General features: G+C 36.6%; 1 long non-coding RNA gene across 1 annotated transcript in view; it reads left to right on the top strand.

The window, feature by feature from the left end:
- LOC102128930 (uncharacterized) overlaps positions 1-16216 on the top strand; it is a 567074-nt gene that overhangs the window by 538916 nt on the left and 11942 nt on the right. Inside the window, exon 3 of the long non-coding RNA XR_006697640.2 lies at positions 10600-10680. This is a non-coding gene — a long non-coding RNA (uncharacterized lncRNA). The remainder of the gene's footprint in view (positions 1-10599; positions 10681-16216) is intronic.

Below are 16216 nucleotides of genomic sequence, written 5' to 3'. Positions count from 1 at the left end.
GTTTAAATGCCACTTCATATTTCACCTCCTCCAAGAAGCCACCCTAATCTAACCTTTAAACTCAACCCTGTAAAAATCTTTGTCCCTTTGTTCTTTTATAGTGACCTGTTAAGCCATTTGACTCCCTCAAGTAGATAATGAGCAACTGAAGGACAGAGAGTGTGTACAACTTGTCTTTGCACCTGGCACAAACTAGACCCTGCATACATTTGCTGAATGAAACAGAGTCTAGCTTTTAGTGGTCGATCTTCTGCTTATTTGCTTTGTGATTTTTGAGCAGACCTTTTAATCTCTCTAATTTTCCTGCTAGTAAAATGGAAGCATGAATTAGTCAATCCATAGAGGATTTTGGTAGTTCTACATTTCTATAAATCTGAAATACAGCTTATCTTAAAATCAAAGAAACAATTTAGTAAATGCTGTTATTATCCAGATAATAACTTCATATATTTGAACATAGCATAGGTTCCTAATAGTGCCATAAATGTGAAAACTATAAATAGCAACAACTAAAACATGAACCTGGTTTAATTTCTGCAAAGAAATATTTTGTTCTTTTCTATCTAAATGCGAACATGTAAAAAAGTTTTATATTCTAAGAATATTTTTAATTAAAATATTTGAACCAACTTTTGAATCCTGTCTAATCTCAGCTGTTACTGTATTCGGGATGTTTATTAAATTGGAGTGCAAAACCCAATGGAAGAGCACTCACATCTTCATCTCTTATTGCTAAGTTTAAAAAGCAACAGCCCAAATACCATAGCAGTTGCTTATTATTGTACAATTGTCCCTCAGTATCTGAGGGAAATTGGTTCCAAAATACACACACTTATCCCCTCCCCCACTACCCCATAAATATCAAAATCTTTTGATGCTCAAGTCCCTGAATTAAAATGGCAGTGTTTGCATATAACCTAGTCACATCCTCCTGTATGCTTTAAATCATCTGAAATATCATAACAAATATTTACGTAGCATTTGCATTATATCAGGTATTATAAGTAATACATAGGTATTTCATACAATGCAAATGTTATGTAAATATTTGTTACACTGTATTGGTTTTAAAATGTGTATTATTTTTTATTGTTATATTGTTATTTTTTATTGTTTTTCCCCAGATATTTTCCATTGGCCTTAGTTGAATCTGTCCTGTGGATATGAGGGCCTATTGTAATGGCAGGTTTTATTTATGTGCATCTACTATTATAACCTAACATGCAATTCAGGTTTACCATTCCCTGGACATGTTGCAGATAGAGTTGTCCATTGCAGGAAATAAGGTCACAAAAGCACAATGAGATCTACCAGAACTAAAACCAAAGATGTTAGAGAAATTCTAATATCTCAAATCATTACAGAAGTAATGAGAATTCAAAATTAATTAATTAAATGAATTAAAACAGTTCAAAAGTTTGTTTTTACGATCAGCAATATTTTCATTCCCCCCAAAATTGTGATTCTCTCTTAACTACTGTAGACATTTGACTTGGTTATAAATGAAACGAAGTCAAATAAAAATAAAATATATGGGGGCTATTCTTAACCTTTTACTGAGACCACGGTAACAATTTGAATGCTAGCATCAATTGCCAACCAGGTCTACCCAGTTCCCCTATCATGAGCTCTTTCATTAAGTCATCTCTGACCTTGTCTGTTGGATATAATAGAAGAGAGAAGACAGCTGACTATATAGGCTTATTGAAGGTTTATGATTTCCTTACTTAGGTTTTGTACTCTGTAAGAAAGGGTCTTATAAGTCATTATACACCAGAACATACATGTAGGAGAACATGTAGACTTAGAAATACATTAGACTTTTTTTTCAGAAAATTTAAAATCTTTTATTTTTTGCTGCAGAAATGGAAAAGAAAAGGAGGAGAAATGTTTTGGTGGCTGAAACTCAAATACACACCAAGTTAGTGTGTGTGTGTGTGTATGTTTATTTCCTTCTTAAGAGTTAATATTCCTAATTGAGAAGGTTTTCAACAAATGGTCATGGTAATGGCAATGAAAATGCTTGGCAAGTGAAAATCAGTTATTTTACAGTGGTTTAACATTTTCCAAATACCAAATGTAATAGGTGTTTGACATTGTACATAATTCACTGGACCTTTATTTCATTTTTTACAACAAATTTATGGATTAAGCTTCAGGGTAAATTACTTCAACGCACAATCTGAAACTATTCTGGGAATGTGGAATGAAGAGCTGTACAATTATCTCATTAATTTCAAAGTCAATATGCAATAGTCAAGTGCCAGCTCCTCCTGGGCAGTAGTGGCTTAAGCTTAATCATCCTGAGGATTATGTGCTGTGAGCAGAGCAGTGTATCATTAAGATGTGGGTGGAAGTGGCAATAAAAGAAAGGGTTACTGGAGTTTGGAGATGGGGGTAGGAAAGAAAGAAGTGAATCACAGAGGGAAGTTGTAAAAGATGCTAAAACCCATGTGCCCTACATTTTAATATACTGACCAATAATATCATGTATCTAATGTTGATCAGTGTTTTTTAGCATGTTCCCTTGGATACATATAGGACATGAATGCCTCTACGACCCCCACCAATTTTGATACATCATACTGAGTGTGATTCCCAGAGGAATCCATTATTTTCTGTGTATTCTTGTAATAAAATATTTTGTTGAGGTTTTCTTTCTGTAGATTATATGATGATAATAATACAGGAAGTTTTTTCCCAAAAGAAAAAATTAGAGTATAACATTGAATTTGGGTTTTTAAAGTATACATATATACTTTCCACACTCATGAGATTAAAATACACCCCCATGGATGATATCATCCCAGATTGAGAATCATAGATTTGCTGGATGTTTAAGAAGCAAAATGTACCATAGAGAATGACATTGAAAAAGGAAATATAACTGAGCTACATTTGATTTAGAGCTATTCATTAATAAAATCCTTGAATCATTAAGAAATTCATCTCATGTGAAATGAATACAAATCCACTGGCTGCACCAGGAGCCACAGGTAGTTTTAATAGATTCAGCCTGTTGATATGAGAAACTGTATACGAATATAGGGATAAGAGTAACTGTTCGTACGTAATTGAAAACAATCTACAACATATAGTTAAATATTAAACCATGCCTCTACTGCCACATCTACCATCTTACCTGTATCTGTACCCATGTGTCTGCCCTCCCTCATGTTACTACTGATGGATGGCCCCATACCTAACAAAGTTCAACACCTTCCACTCAACTTTCACCTACTCAGGGTCATTGGTTCATGTTTTTTCTTCTTTTCCTTGCATTATGAATTTTTTCTCTCCACTATGTAACCCCATTTGGCAAACGCAATTTCTCTCCACTTAAAAAACAACCAACCAAACAAAAATATATCTCCTGAATCCATATCTCCTTCCAGACACTTTTCATTTCTTTGTTACCATTGATTGCAAAACTCCCCAAAATTATTTATGTGTGCTATCTTTAATTCCTTTAATCTATCCTCTTTTGATCCCACTCCAATCAAGTTCTTGCTAAAATCCTTCCACTGAAACAGCCCTTTACTCTGTCACCACGTACTCCACTCCTCAATGCAAAATGCAATTCTCTGTTGTCATCTTGCTTGATTTATCAGGAACATTTGGCTCAATTGATCTCTCCTTCCACCTTGAAACACTTTTGTCCCCCTCTTGGCTTCCAAGACAACGCACTCCTGATTTTCCTCTTTTCACCAGCTGCTCCTTTTTAGTCTCCTTTGTTGATTTCGCCCCAGTTCCTCAGTCTTTACTCACATCTTGCAACTTTAAATACCATCTATATTCTGAAAACTTGAACACTTTTATCTTCAACCCAGACCTCTTTCCCAAACTCTAGACTAAATCAAATGCCACCCACTCCCTCTACTCCACCCAGCCTGAAATCTCTACTTGGATATCTAATCAGAATCTCAAGCAAACATGTCCAAAAGTGAACTGCTAATCTTGCCCCCAAATGATCCTCCCACAGACTTCCCATCTCAGTAAACGACATCTTTCCAGTTGCTCTGGCCAAAAATTTGCGATCATCTTAGGATCTCTCTTTCTCTCAAAATCCTCACTGAGTTTCTTCTCAAATCCCATTTACTCTTTATTTAAATAATTTATTCATAATTTGAATATAACTTGCTACCATCTTTCTTAGCTACATTACTCTAAGTAGAATCTACTCTTGCTTCCTCATGATCTATTCTCACTATAGTAGAGAGAGGGATTTTTTTTTTTTTAAATAAGGAGTGTCGCTCTGTCACCCAGATTGGAGTGCAGTGGCGCGATCTCGGCTCACTGCAAGCTCCGCCTCCTGGGTTCAGGCCATTCTCCTGCCTCAGGCTCCTGAGTAGCTGGGACTACAGGCTCCCGCCACTACGCCCGGCTAATTTTTTGTATTTTCATTAGAGACGGGGTTTCACCGTTAGTCAGGATGGTCTCGATCTCCTGACCTCTTAATCTGCCCTCCTCGGCCTCCCAAAGTGCTGGGATTACAGGCATGAGCCGCCGCATCCGGCCCAGGGACATTTTTTTTTTAATGTTAAGTAAGATGATCTCATTCCTCTGTTTAAAATTCTTCAGTGATGACCTGTTTCACTCAGAATAGGAGTAATAACATACACATAGGTACTCTATAAATAGGTATGAAATAGTAAATTACCATTTTCTTTGTTTTAAAATATAGTTAATTCTATACGCCAATTGAAATGTATTTTATATTATGATGAGATATGAGATTTAAACATATTTTTCTTATAAATTACTAATTATTTCTCTCAATAGCAGCCTTGGGTGAAGCTAAATTGTGATGTTTCTTTTGTTCTGTCATAATACCACTTAGTATTAGATTCTGTATTTCCCTCTTACTGCATCATGCTTTTAAATTTATTTTTTAAAAAGAAAATCATTATATTTATGCTTTAACAAAGGATAGAGCTAGTCATCCCATTTTCTTTTTATTCACAACTTTCTCGTTCTTCCCAGTTTATTTCTGTATATGCATGCCAACTCACTCACGTACTACATCCTGGTCAGATGAATGATAAGAAGTAGCGTCTCTTTCATACTTTTATGTCTAGACTCTTTTCTATGTACTATTTCTACTTAGATTTGCTACTAGAATTTTGGGATTTCTGACATGATGCTTGAGACATGACATATATAAGGTAAAATATTCCTTTCTTTAATGCTTAGGACTGAAGTGTCAGATTTTTTTTTTTTTAGTTTTTTTCAGAGTTTTGAATATCTGTATTAGGTTTGAGCATCCCAAACCTAAAAATCCAGAATCCAAAATCCTCAGAAGAGTATTCATTTTGAGTACTATGCTGGTGATAAAAATTTTAGGATTTTGGAGCATTTCAGATTTTGTAGCTTCAATCTGTATCTCCTTCCCTCTAATTGGCCACCAATTCTGTCTGCTGTCCTTGTGTTGAACCTTGTTTTATCACACTTTCTAATTCTATTTGATTGTCTGCTGTTGGCGCCTGTCACTCCTGAGGTGAGGCTTCCCCCTATTTTAGCGACATCTGCACACTCCCTACTCCATACTCCACAACTGAACAATGATACGAGCCTCTGAACATATATTTTTTTAATGGGAGTAAATTTGGACTTTTGAAATTAATTTTATAGTTTTTCCTTCATTTTTTGCTTAAAATGTTTCATTGCAAGTTTGTCAGTGTTCTCTTATAATTTGGGTAAAATTATTGACATCTTTTAAAATAAGAACATTTTATTTCTTGTCATTCAAATTTTCTTATACTCTGTTGTTATTTTCTCTAAATTGGTAACATGTTTCTTATTAGAGGCAAACGTGGATGTTTGTAAATTAATTGCTATTGTGAATTAGAGTTCTTTTGCATTGCATTTATAGGTGATATTTGGGATGATAGGCTTTGTGCCTTGGAAACTTTTCTGGGAAAATTTATTTGGTATTTTGGCATCTTTTATAATTCTTCATTATGAAAGAATTTTTAAACTAGTTTTCATAATGTAATATATGTCATAATTTTGTCTTTTGCTGTATTTATATGCTTTATTTTGGCTATTTAAGAACTTTTGCATAACAAAGACTTGTAGAAAAAAGAATTTTATAAAAAATGATATAAATGCTTATTAAGATTTAAAATTTATTTTTAATATTACGTTCTAAAATTGTATATGTTGTGTGTGTATGTTTACAATATGGTTTGGTTGTATCCCCACCCAAATATATTGAATTGTCATTCCCATAATCCCCACATGTCGTGGGAAGGACCTGATGGGAAGTAATTGAATCATGGGAGTTGTTACCTTCATGCTGTTCTTGTGATAGTGAGTGAGTTCTCACAAGATCTGATGGTTTTGTAAGGGGCTTTTCTCCCTTTTGCTCTGCACTTCTCCTTCCTGCCATGATGTGAAGAAGCACATGTTTGCTTCCCCTTCTGCCATGACTGTAAGTTTCCTGAGGCTTCCTGAGCCCTGCAGAACCGTGAGTCAATTAAACCTCTTTTCTTTATAAATTACCCAATCTTGGGTATTTCTTCATAGCAGCATGAGAATAGACTAATACAATTTTTCAGATTATCTAAAGTATAGGACATACATACACTAACCATGTTATTTCCTCACCTCCCCTAAACATCACAATGCATTCCTTGAATTATAATGTATTCCTTGAAATACAAATTAATGCATTCCTTGAATTAGAAAATTTAAAAAGTAATTAATGGGAACAGGACTTGGTATAATGACTATTTTTCACCATTAGTGTTGTATTTTTTTCTATCACAGTGTCAAGACATACACTTGGAAATTGAACAAGTATAACCGTTATTATGGAGCACTTGGCTCTGTCCTTAGAATGAAAGTAGCTTCCAGAAGAAGGTTGGTTTCAGAAAACCTGAAAGAGGTGGAACTAGCATGAATATGTTTCTCTGAAACTGAGAAATTTTTAACCTTATTGCACTCAGAATGAAAGCAATAAAACTTAGTAGCAAAATAATAGCCAGATTCACAAGTTTAGACTTTATCTTTTAACCCAAGGCTACTGGAGAAAGGTTAATGCTAATGAAGATAATCTCATAAGCAGAACACTCAGAATAGAAATGGGGAAAATTAGAGAGCAAGCCCAATGAAAACACTGGATTTCCTCATTGAAGTCTTAATGTAATTCTATGAACATAGTATGCTAAGTATAGGAATGGATTGAAATAAGAATCAGTAAAGATGCTTGCACAGGAAATATCCCTGGTTGGGAAACACACACAGACACATTGATGCATACAAATGTATCTTGGTAATTCTGCTTGTGCTAGGCTAGAAAAGCATTTCTTTAACATTCAACATGGGCTTATGGAGCCAGATACCAAAAAACTTACAGAGTGAGAGGTTACACAGCCCTGAGATGTAAGATTTGCTAAGGAAAATCCAAATACAGATCTTTTTTCTTAAGTAACAATTTTAATAGTCTATGTTTTGTATTATAACACTTTTTGTATTATAGGATTACAATATTATTTTTTGTATTATAAAATTTTAAGATGTTAAAAAATAGCTATTAACCTGAAAGTAAGGTTGATTTTAAAACACATTGCTTCCTCATCACCACTGATATTAAAATAATCAATGGACAGCACTGGCATTCATATTAAATCAAGTTAAACATATGCACAGTCTACCTCCTTTCCTCAGTTCTGCCAGTGTCACTAAGTTGGCTTTTCCAAAGTCTACATAACGTCACAAACTAAGATGAGACATTGGTCAGCCTTTCTTCAAGTTCTCAGTGCAAAAATGTTTATTTTACATCTTTAAGTACAACTTTGATTTTGGGAAGACAAATGGAGAATTTGGGGGAGGGTTCTGTGTAAATAAAAATATTTTTAAAACATACTTCATTTTAAGATTTTTAAGGAAAGCTATCCAAAAATTATAGCACAATGATAAGCTGATACATTGTTTTGTCTAAATAAATCCATTCGCCGCAGCACTGATTCTAGGATATCTTCCAAAGCTACAGATCTTTGGTATTTCCCTTGGTGCACGCATGTGCATCTGCTGTGCCAGGGTGCTGTACTGCTTTGACTCAAATGTCCTCCATATCCAGGCATTAAGTCACTATACTGGACATGCACCACTGGAATGCTGTGGCCTACATAACGTGTATGTGGTTTACATTTTCAGTAACTGGGAAGCAATTTAATTGTCTGACTCAATTACAGTAAGTAAGAGCCAGACTGCCAACTCTTCATTCACCTCACTGAAAACGAATGCCTCAAATTCAAGCCAAATTCTCGAAGGAGAAGCTGGGTCAACAAAGCTGTTGCTGAAGCACGTGTGTTCCAGTCTGTATTTTGAGAAAATTGTTGGTTTTCCTTGATCCTTTATTTCCAACTCTGGATCTCCGAAGCTGGTCAAACTCTAGGATAAACCGTGCAATTGAGTTTGACTCATAGCTGAATGGGGATTCTATTTTGGGCAACTGCTACTTAGATTAAAGCCAAAAGAAATAGTACCCAGTAGGAGGAACCATAATGAAACTGGGTTTTGATTAAGATGGAGAGTGTACATTTTCCAAGCAGCATTGATATGCTAGAATTCCACTGTGGTCTTAATCTCTGGTGCAGAGGAGTAGCTTGGACTCTTGGGACTGGACTCTTGGGACTACACTATCTCATGTCTTCTATGGTTAACTGCCTGAAGATTAGTTTGCCAAGTGACTCCATCTTTGACATGCCAAAACTGGCTTCTGACAAGAAGGTTGGGGTATGCCTCATCACAGAGCCGACATGTGTCAAGAAACAGCCCAAGTGTCTATGAGAAACAACTCTTCCAACTCTGTTTCTAATGAGCTAAAGGAATCTGTACAAATCTCTTTGGGATTTGCCAAGCAGTAGGCGTTAGATTTTGTCATCCCTTCTTTGGAAACTATGTAAAAGATAATCAGTAGGGGTGGTGATCAAGGCTGCCATTCACTATGATAAGTCCTAGGGAAATTAAGAAAAATTCTAGTAAGAAAAGGAAAGCCATAGTGAGAGATCTATTTTTTTAATCTATCAACTCTGAAAGCAAGTAATTCTTCAATATTTATAGTAACTATGAGAAACTATATAAATTAATAGAAACCATATAAATTAATTAACCATATAAATTAATAAATTAATTTACTGCTGACATAATTAATATGTCAGCAGTAAACCACTGACATATCTTAAAAGTTGTAATGATTATGATAGAAAATTGTTCTTCTTTTGCTCACAAGCTGAATTTATTCAGTTAAAGGAAGACTCAGAGTGGGGCAGAAGAGAAGGCCGGGAGAGAAAACTCTGACCTGAGACCAAAGCTATTTTGTTTTCATTTTTACATGTATTTTGTTTGGCAAAATACAAATAACATAAAATTTATCATCTTAACCTTTTTTAACGTGTGCAGTTGAGTAGTGTTAAGTACATTCACACTGTTATGCAAGCACACTCCAGAACTCTTTATTTTGGAAAACTAAACTTTTTATCCATTAAACAACAACTCCCTGCTGTTTTGTTTTCAAATATTTTAGAAATCATTATGCTTATGAGTACAGAACAAATAATTTCTATTTTTTAACCCACTAAGATACCAACAGGTACTGTGGAAGGCTTTTTGCTTACTACCTGCTCAATGTATTTGAGGGAGTTGTAAGTCCAACTAGTTCGTTTTTTGTTTCTATTTTATCGGTGTATTTAGGATGATATGGCTATGTTTGAAAGATCAATGGATCAGGAATTATTATTTCAGTCCCATGACAGTATGTTTTTTTTTTTAAAAAAAATACAATATAAAGACGATGTAATGACATGAGATAAACTCTTTAACTGATTATGGCATTATACATCACCATTAAGGGATTAAAAGACAGTCTATTTTATAAACATAATGTTAATCAACAGTGTCTGGCTCTTTCAAAGTCTTCACTTGTTTTCCACATAGTACATTTTTAAAATAGTATCTCATAATTTTCTAATAACTAATACGTTAAGAAATTTTCTTTTGGAAATCTTTTACCTTGAAAGATACTCTTTTAAAAAATGGTTCACATAGTTGTTGGGGCTGGTAAGGATAGGGAAGTGTGGTGGAGGATAGTGGCTCTGGCATAGGATCTAAATAGATTTGGGCCCAGGCTCTGCCACTTTGTAACTGTTGGTTATATCTTTCCTTTTCTACTCACTTTATCTATAAAAAAAAAAAAAAAAGAAATAATGCATGTAAAGTTCAGCATAGTGCATGACACGTAGGAAACAGTTAATAGAAGTCACTGATTATTACTACTGTCCTAAAAATAAGAAAAAGGGGTACATACATATATACAGTGTCCTTTATTCCATTTACCAATGTCCGAGATTGAAGTATTTCTTTAAATTATGATGCAAAGACCTCCAGTATCTTTGCTCTTACACACAGTCTAGAAAATACTTGGCAAGTAAAATGTGGAACCACTTATGGTTCCTAGTTTCCTACTTCCCAGAAGACCCCATTCTCCTCACTGCTGAGGGCTAACATTTTAAATACAAATAGTATCAGCTTCCTCTTACTCTATTTTATTAATTATTTCCCTTCTATTCCCTTCTTCTCTCTTCTCCTGTCTAGAAAGAAGACTGAGATGTGTTGGCGGGCTTCTCAAGATCCCTATCGATGGCAGAAGGCTGACATGAGTTGCCCATAGTACGGGTACACTGAGTAGGACTGCAAAATCAGTGCTAACAGCTGCCAATCATTCTTCATCTTAATGTTAAGATGAACATGTTTTTGGAGGAATATACTTTAAATTCTGGGTGGTAACAACATCTTTTAAAAAGATGATTTGTGTATTTTTAATATTTTGGCAACAAATATGTCACTTCTATAACCAGAAATAATAAACATTTAAAGAAAAGAAACAAATAAATCGATAGCATGATTAAGAGAGTGCTTATCCAGGGAAGGAATCATTTGTTCCCTTTCTGCTGTTTCTACAATTTTTAAGAATCTTGACTACATGGAGATGTAGATGACTTGGACATCTGGGTTACGCATTTTATTGTTCTTGTCATTCCTCGTGACATTTCTGACAACTTCCCTTGGGCATAAAAAATTCTATGAAGTACACTGACAAATGACATACACACACACACACACACACACACACACACACACACGTATATGATTATTCAAATATATATATATTTATTTATTTATTTATATTTCCTCCCTGGAGTTTCTACAACTTGTAAATTAAATTGAAAATGTACAAATTATTTCCTTTATTTGTCTGCTTTTTGGCCTGAGAGGTTTTCTCACATATTTACTTTTTCCTTCTATTCATATGACGTTTGAGAATGTTACATGCTTAGGCTTGTATCTTATCTTCTACAGAAGCCTTTGGTATGTCAGATAAATTTCTCTTGCTCACATGGAGTATATTTCAGTGGCATGACCCATTGATGTATACAGTTAAAAAGAGTAAACATAGTGGCACTCAAAGCATTTTCTGAAAACAACATGTTGAAAATGAAATTGATAATATATTTTAAAATTTACTTAGAAGAGCAATATCTCTGGTACATGGACATATTTTTCTGGCGTGGAATTTTTCTAAATTTCTGTATATCTATTTTAAGAAATTAGAACATTTACAACTTCCTTAGTGAGAAAAAAGGTAATTTCATATACCACTTATTCCATATGCCTCTGTTATGTGAAAATCTCTAACATTTTGTTTTTTTGGTCCAGTCGGCTATGTCAGGAAACACATCAGTTCATGACACAGGAACAATCCTTGAGTCTATTTTCTTGTACTGCTTTTAATTGTTTGTTTTTTTTTTCCCCTTTGCGAGTCAAGGACATCAGTTTCAATAAGCCTAGTGTATCAGGAAGCATGTGGACCACCTAATCACATAGACTTATAGAAAGTAGCATAATACATTATGGGCCAGGAACTTCAGCTTCCTGGACGACTTCTTCCCCAAAATTCCTTACATGAAACCTGCTCTGCCAGACCAAGGCAAAGTTATTACCCACAAAACTTGGTGGAGTCCCTCTTCTCATGAGGCAATTTTATCTCAAAATCATTTTTTTGTAAAAAAATGAATAGCCTGACTCATAAATATGAGTAACAACTGTCATACTCAATTTCTAAAAATTTTGAAAATAAATTAAACAGAATGGAGGAGATTTGCAGTAGGAAAACTTTGATGAGTAGCTCTTGAAATAAGTAGGAAAGAGTCTGCTCTATTTACAGAGACTTTCCAAGTCCACAGAGGCACATATTGAATATATTATGGGCCATTTTCTCCTCCTTTAATACATAAGATGCTACTTTTTTTTCTCAGATTCTCTGAATTGTTAATGTACTGATTGTTCATACTTTGGCTGCCTCGTGCATAAAAAATAAGCCTCATCATGATTTTTCAGAGAAGGTCTCTGTAATCTTACCTGCATATGGCATGTGTCATTGTATTGATCATTTCTGATGTGAAAAGACAGGACACCACACACTTTCAAACTCTATTTGGTGAATCTCCAGAAGTGAGTGATGAGTTCTTATGAAAATGCAAAATTAGGGGGGCGGAGCAAGATGGCCGAATAGGAACAGCTCCAGTCTCTAACTCCCAGTGCGAGCCACACAGAAGACCGGTGATCTCTGCATTTTCAACTGAGGTACTGGGTTCATCTCACTAGGGTGTGCCGGACAATCGGTGCTGGTCAGCTGCTGCAGCCCCACCAGCAAGAGCTGAAGCAGGGTGAGGCATTGCCTCACCTGGGAAGCGCAAGGGGAAAGGGAATCCCTTTTCCTAGCCAGGGGAACTGAGACACACAACACCTGGAAAATCGGGTAACTCCCACCCCAATACTGCACTTTAAGCAAACAGGCACACCTGGAGATAATATCCCACACCTGGCCGGGAGGGTCCCACGCCCAGGAACCTCCCTCATTGCTAGCACAGCAGTCTGCGATCTCGCGGCAAGGCAGCAGCCAGGCTGGGGGAGGGGCGCCCGCCATTGCTGAAGCTTAAGTAGGAAAATAAAGCCGCTGGGAAGCTCGAACTGGGTGGAGCTCACAGCAGCTCAAGGAAACCTGCCTGTCTCTGTAGACTCCACCTCTGGGGACAGGGCACAGATAACAACAAAAGCAGCAGAAACCTCTGCAGATGCAAACGACTCTGTCTGACAGCTTTGAAGAGAGCAGTGGATCTCCCAACACGGAGGTTGAGATCTGAGAAGGGACAGACTGCCTGCTCAAGTGGGTCCCTGACCCCTGAGTAGCCTAACTGGGAAACATCCCCCACTAGGGGCAGTCTGACACCCCACACCTCACAGGGTGGAGTACACCCCTGATAGGAAGCCTCCAAAGCAATAATCAGACAGGTACACTCACTGTTCAGCAATATTCTATCATCTGCAGCCTCTGCTGCTGACACCCAGGCAAACAGGGTCTGGAGTGGACCTCAAGCAATCTACAACAGACCTACAGCTGAGGGTACTGACTGTTAGAAGGAAAACTATCAAACAGGAAGGACACCTACACCAAAACCCCATCAGTACGTCACCATCATCGAAGACCAGAGGCAGATAAAACCACAAAGATGGAGAAAGAGCAGGGCAGAAAAGCTGGAAATTCAAAAAATAAGAGCGCATCTCCCCCGGCAAAGGAGCGCAGCTCATCGCCAGCAACGGATCAAAGCTGGACGGAGAATGACTTCGACGAGATGAGAGAAGAAGGCTTCAGTCCATCAAACTTCTCAGAGCTAAAGGAGGAATTACGTACCCAGCGCAAAGAAACTAAAAATCTTGAAAAACAAGTGGAAGAATTGATGGCTAGAGTAATTACTGCAGAGAAGGTCATAAATGAAATGAAAGAGATGAAAACCATGACACGAGAAATACGTGACAAATGCACAAGCTTCAGTAACCAACTCGATCAACTGGAAGAAAGAGTATCAGCGATTGAGGATCAAATGAATGAAATGAAGTGAGAAGAGAAACCAAAAGAAAAAAGAAGAAAAAGAAATGAACAAAGCCTGCAAGAAGTATGGGATTATGTGAAAAGACCAAATCTACGTCTGATTGGGGTGTCTGAAAGTAAGGGAGAAAATGGAACCAAGTTGGAAAACACTCTTCAGGATATCATCCAGGAGAACTTCCCCAACCTAGTAGGGCAGGCCAACATTCAAATCCAGGAAATACAGAGAACGCCACAAAGATACTCCTCGAGAAGAGCAACTCCAAGACACATAATTGCCAGATTCACCAAAGTTGAAATGAAGGAAAAAATCTTAAGGGCAGCCAGAGAGAAAGGTCGGGTTACCCACAAAGGGAAGCCCATCAGACTAACAGCAGATCTCTCGGCAGAAACTCTACAAGCCAGAAGAGAGTGGGGGCCAATATTCAACATTCTTAAAGAAAAGAATTTTAAACCCAGAATTTCATATCCAGCCAAACTAAGTTTCATAAGTGAAGGAGAAATAAAATCCTTTACAGATAAGCAAATGCTTAGAGATTTTGTCACCAACAGGCATGCCTTACAAGAGACCCTGAAGGAAGCACTCAACATGGAAAGGAACAACCGGTACCAGCCATTGCAAAACCATGCCAGAATGTAAAGACCATTTAGGCTAGGAAGAAACTGCATCAACTAACGAGCAAAATAACCAGTTAATATCATAATGGCAGGATCAAGTTCACACATAACAATATTAACCTTAAATGTAAATGGACTAAATGCTCCAATTAAAAGACACAGACTGGCAAACTGGATAAAGAGTCAAGACCCATCAGTCTGCTGTATTCAGGAGACCCATCTCACATGCAGAGACATACATAGGCTCAAAATAAAGGGATGGAGGAAGATCTACCAAGCAAATGGAGAACAAAAGAAAGCAGGGGTTGCAATACTAGTCTCTGATAAAACAGACTTTAAACCATCAAAGATCGAAAGAGACAAAGAAGGCCATTACATAATGGTAAAGGGATCAATTGAACAGGAAGAACTAACTATCCTAAATATATATGCACCCAATACAGGAGCACCCAGATTCATCAAGCAAGTCCTTAGAGACTTACAAAGAGACTTAGACTCCCATACAATAATAATGGGAGACTTCAACACTCCACTGTCAACATTAGACAGATCAACGAGACAGAAAGTTAACAAGGATATCCAGGAATTGAACTCATCTCTGCAGCAAGCAGACCTAATAGACATCTATAGAACTCTCCACCCCAAATCAACAGAATATACATTCTTCTCAGCACCACATCGCACTTATTCCAAAATTGACCACATAATTGGAAGTAAAGCACTCCTCAGCAAATGTACAAGAACAGAAATTATAACAAACTGTCTCTCAGACCACAGTGCAATCAAACTAGAACTCAGGACTAAGAAACTCAATCAAAACCGCTCAACTACATGGAAACTGAACAACCTGCTCCTGAATGACTACTGGGTACATCACGAAATGAAGGCAGAAATAAAGATGTTCTTTGAAACCAATGAGAACAAAGATACAACATACCAGAATCTCTGGGACACATTTAAAGCAGTGTGTAGGGGGAAATTTATAGCACTAAATGCCCACAAGAGAAAGCAGGAAAGATCTAAAATTGACACTCTAACATCACAATTAAAAGAACTAGAGAAGCAAGAGCAAACACATTCGAAAGCTAGCAGAAGGCAAGAAATAACTAAGATCAGAGCAGAACTGAAGGAGATAGAGACACAAAAAACTCTCCAAAAAATCAATGAATCCAGGAGTTGGTTTTTTGAAAAGATCAACAAAATTGACAGACCGCTAGCAAAACTAATAAAGAAGAAAAGAGAGAAGAATCAAATAGATGCAATAAAAAATGATAAAGGGGATATCCCACCGACCCCACAGAAATACAAACTATCATCAGAGAATACTATAAACACATCTACGCAAATAAACTAGAAAATCTAGAAGAAATGGATAATTTCCTGGACACTTACACTCCTCCAAGACTAAACCAGGAAGAAGTTGAATCCCTGAATAGACCAATAGCAGGCTCTGAAATAGAGGCAATAATTAATAGCCTACCAACCAAAAAAAGTCCAGGACCAGATGGATTCACAGCTGAATTCTACCAGAGGTATAGGAGGAGCTGGTACCATTCCTTCTGAAACTATTCCAATCAATAGAAAAAGAGGGAATCCTCCCTAACTCATTTTATGAGGCCAACATCATCCTGATACCAAAGCCTGGCA

Source organism: Macaca fascicularis, chromosome 4 (genome assembly GCF_037993035.2).
Source record: "Macaca fascicularis isolate 582-1 chromosome 4, T2T-MFA8v1.1".
NCBI lineage: Eukaryota > Metazoa > Chordata > Mammalia > Primates > Cercopithecidae > Macaca > Macaca fascicularis.
This window is presented reverse-complemented; position numbering and strand designations above follow the sequence as displayed.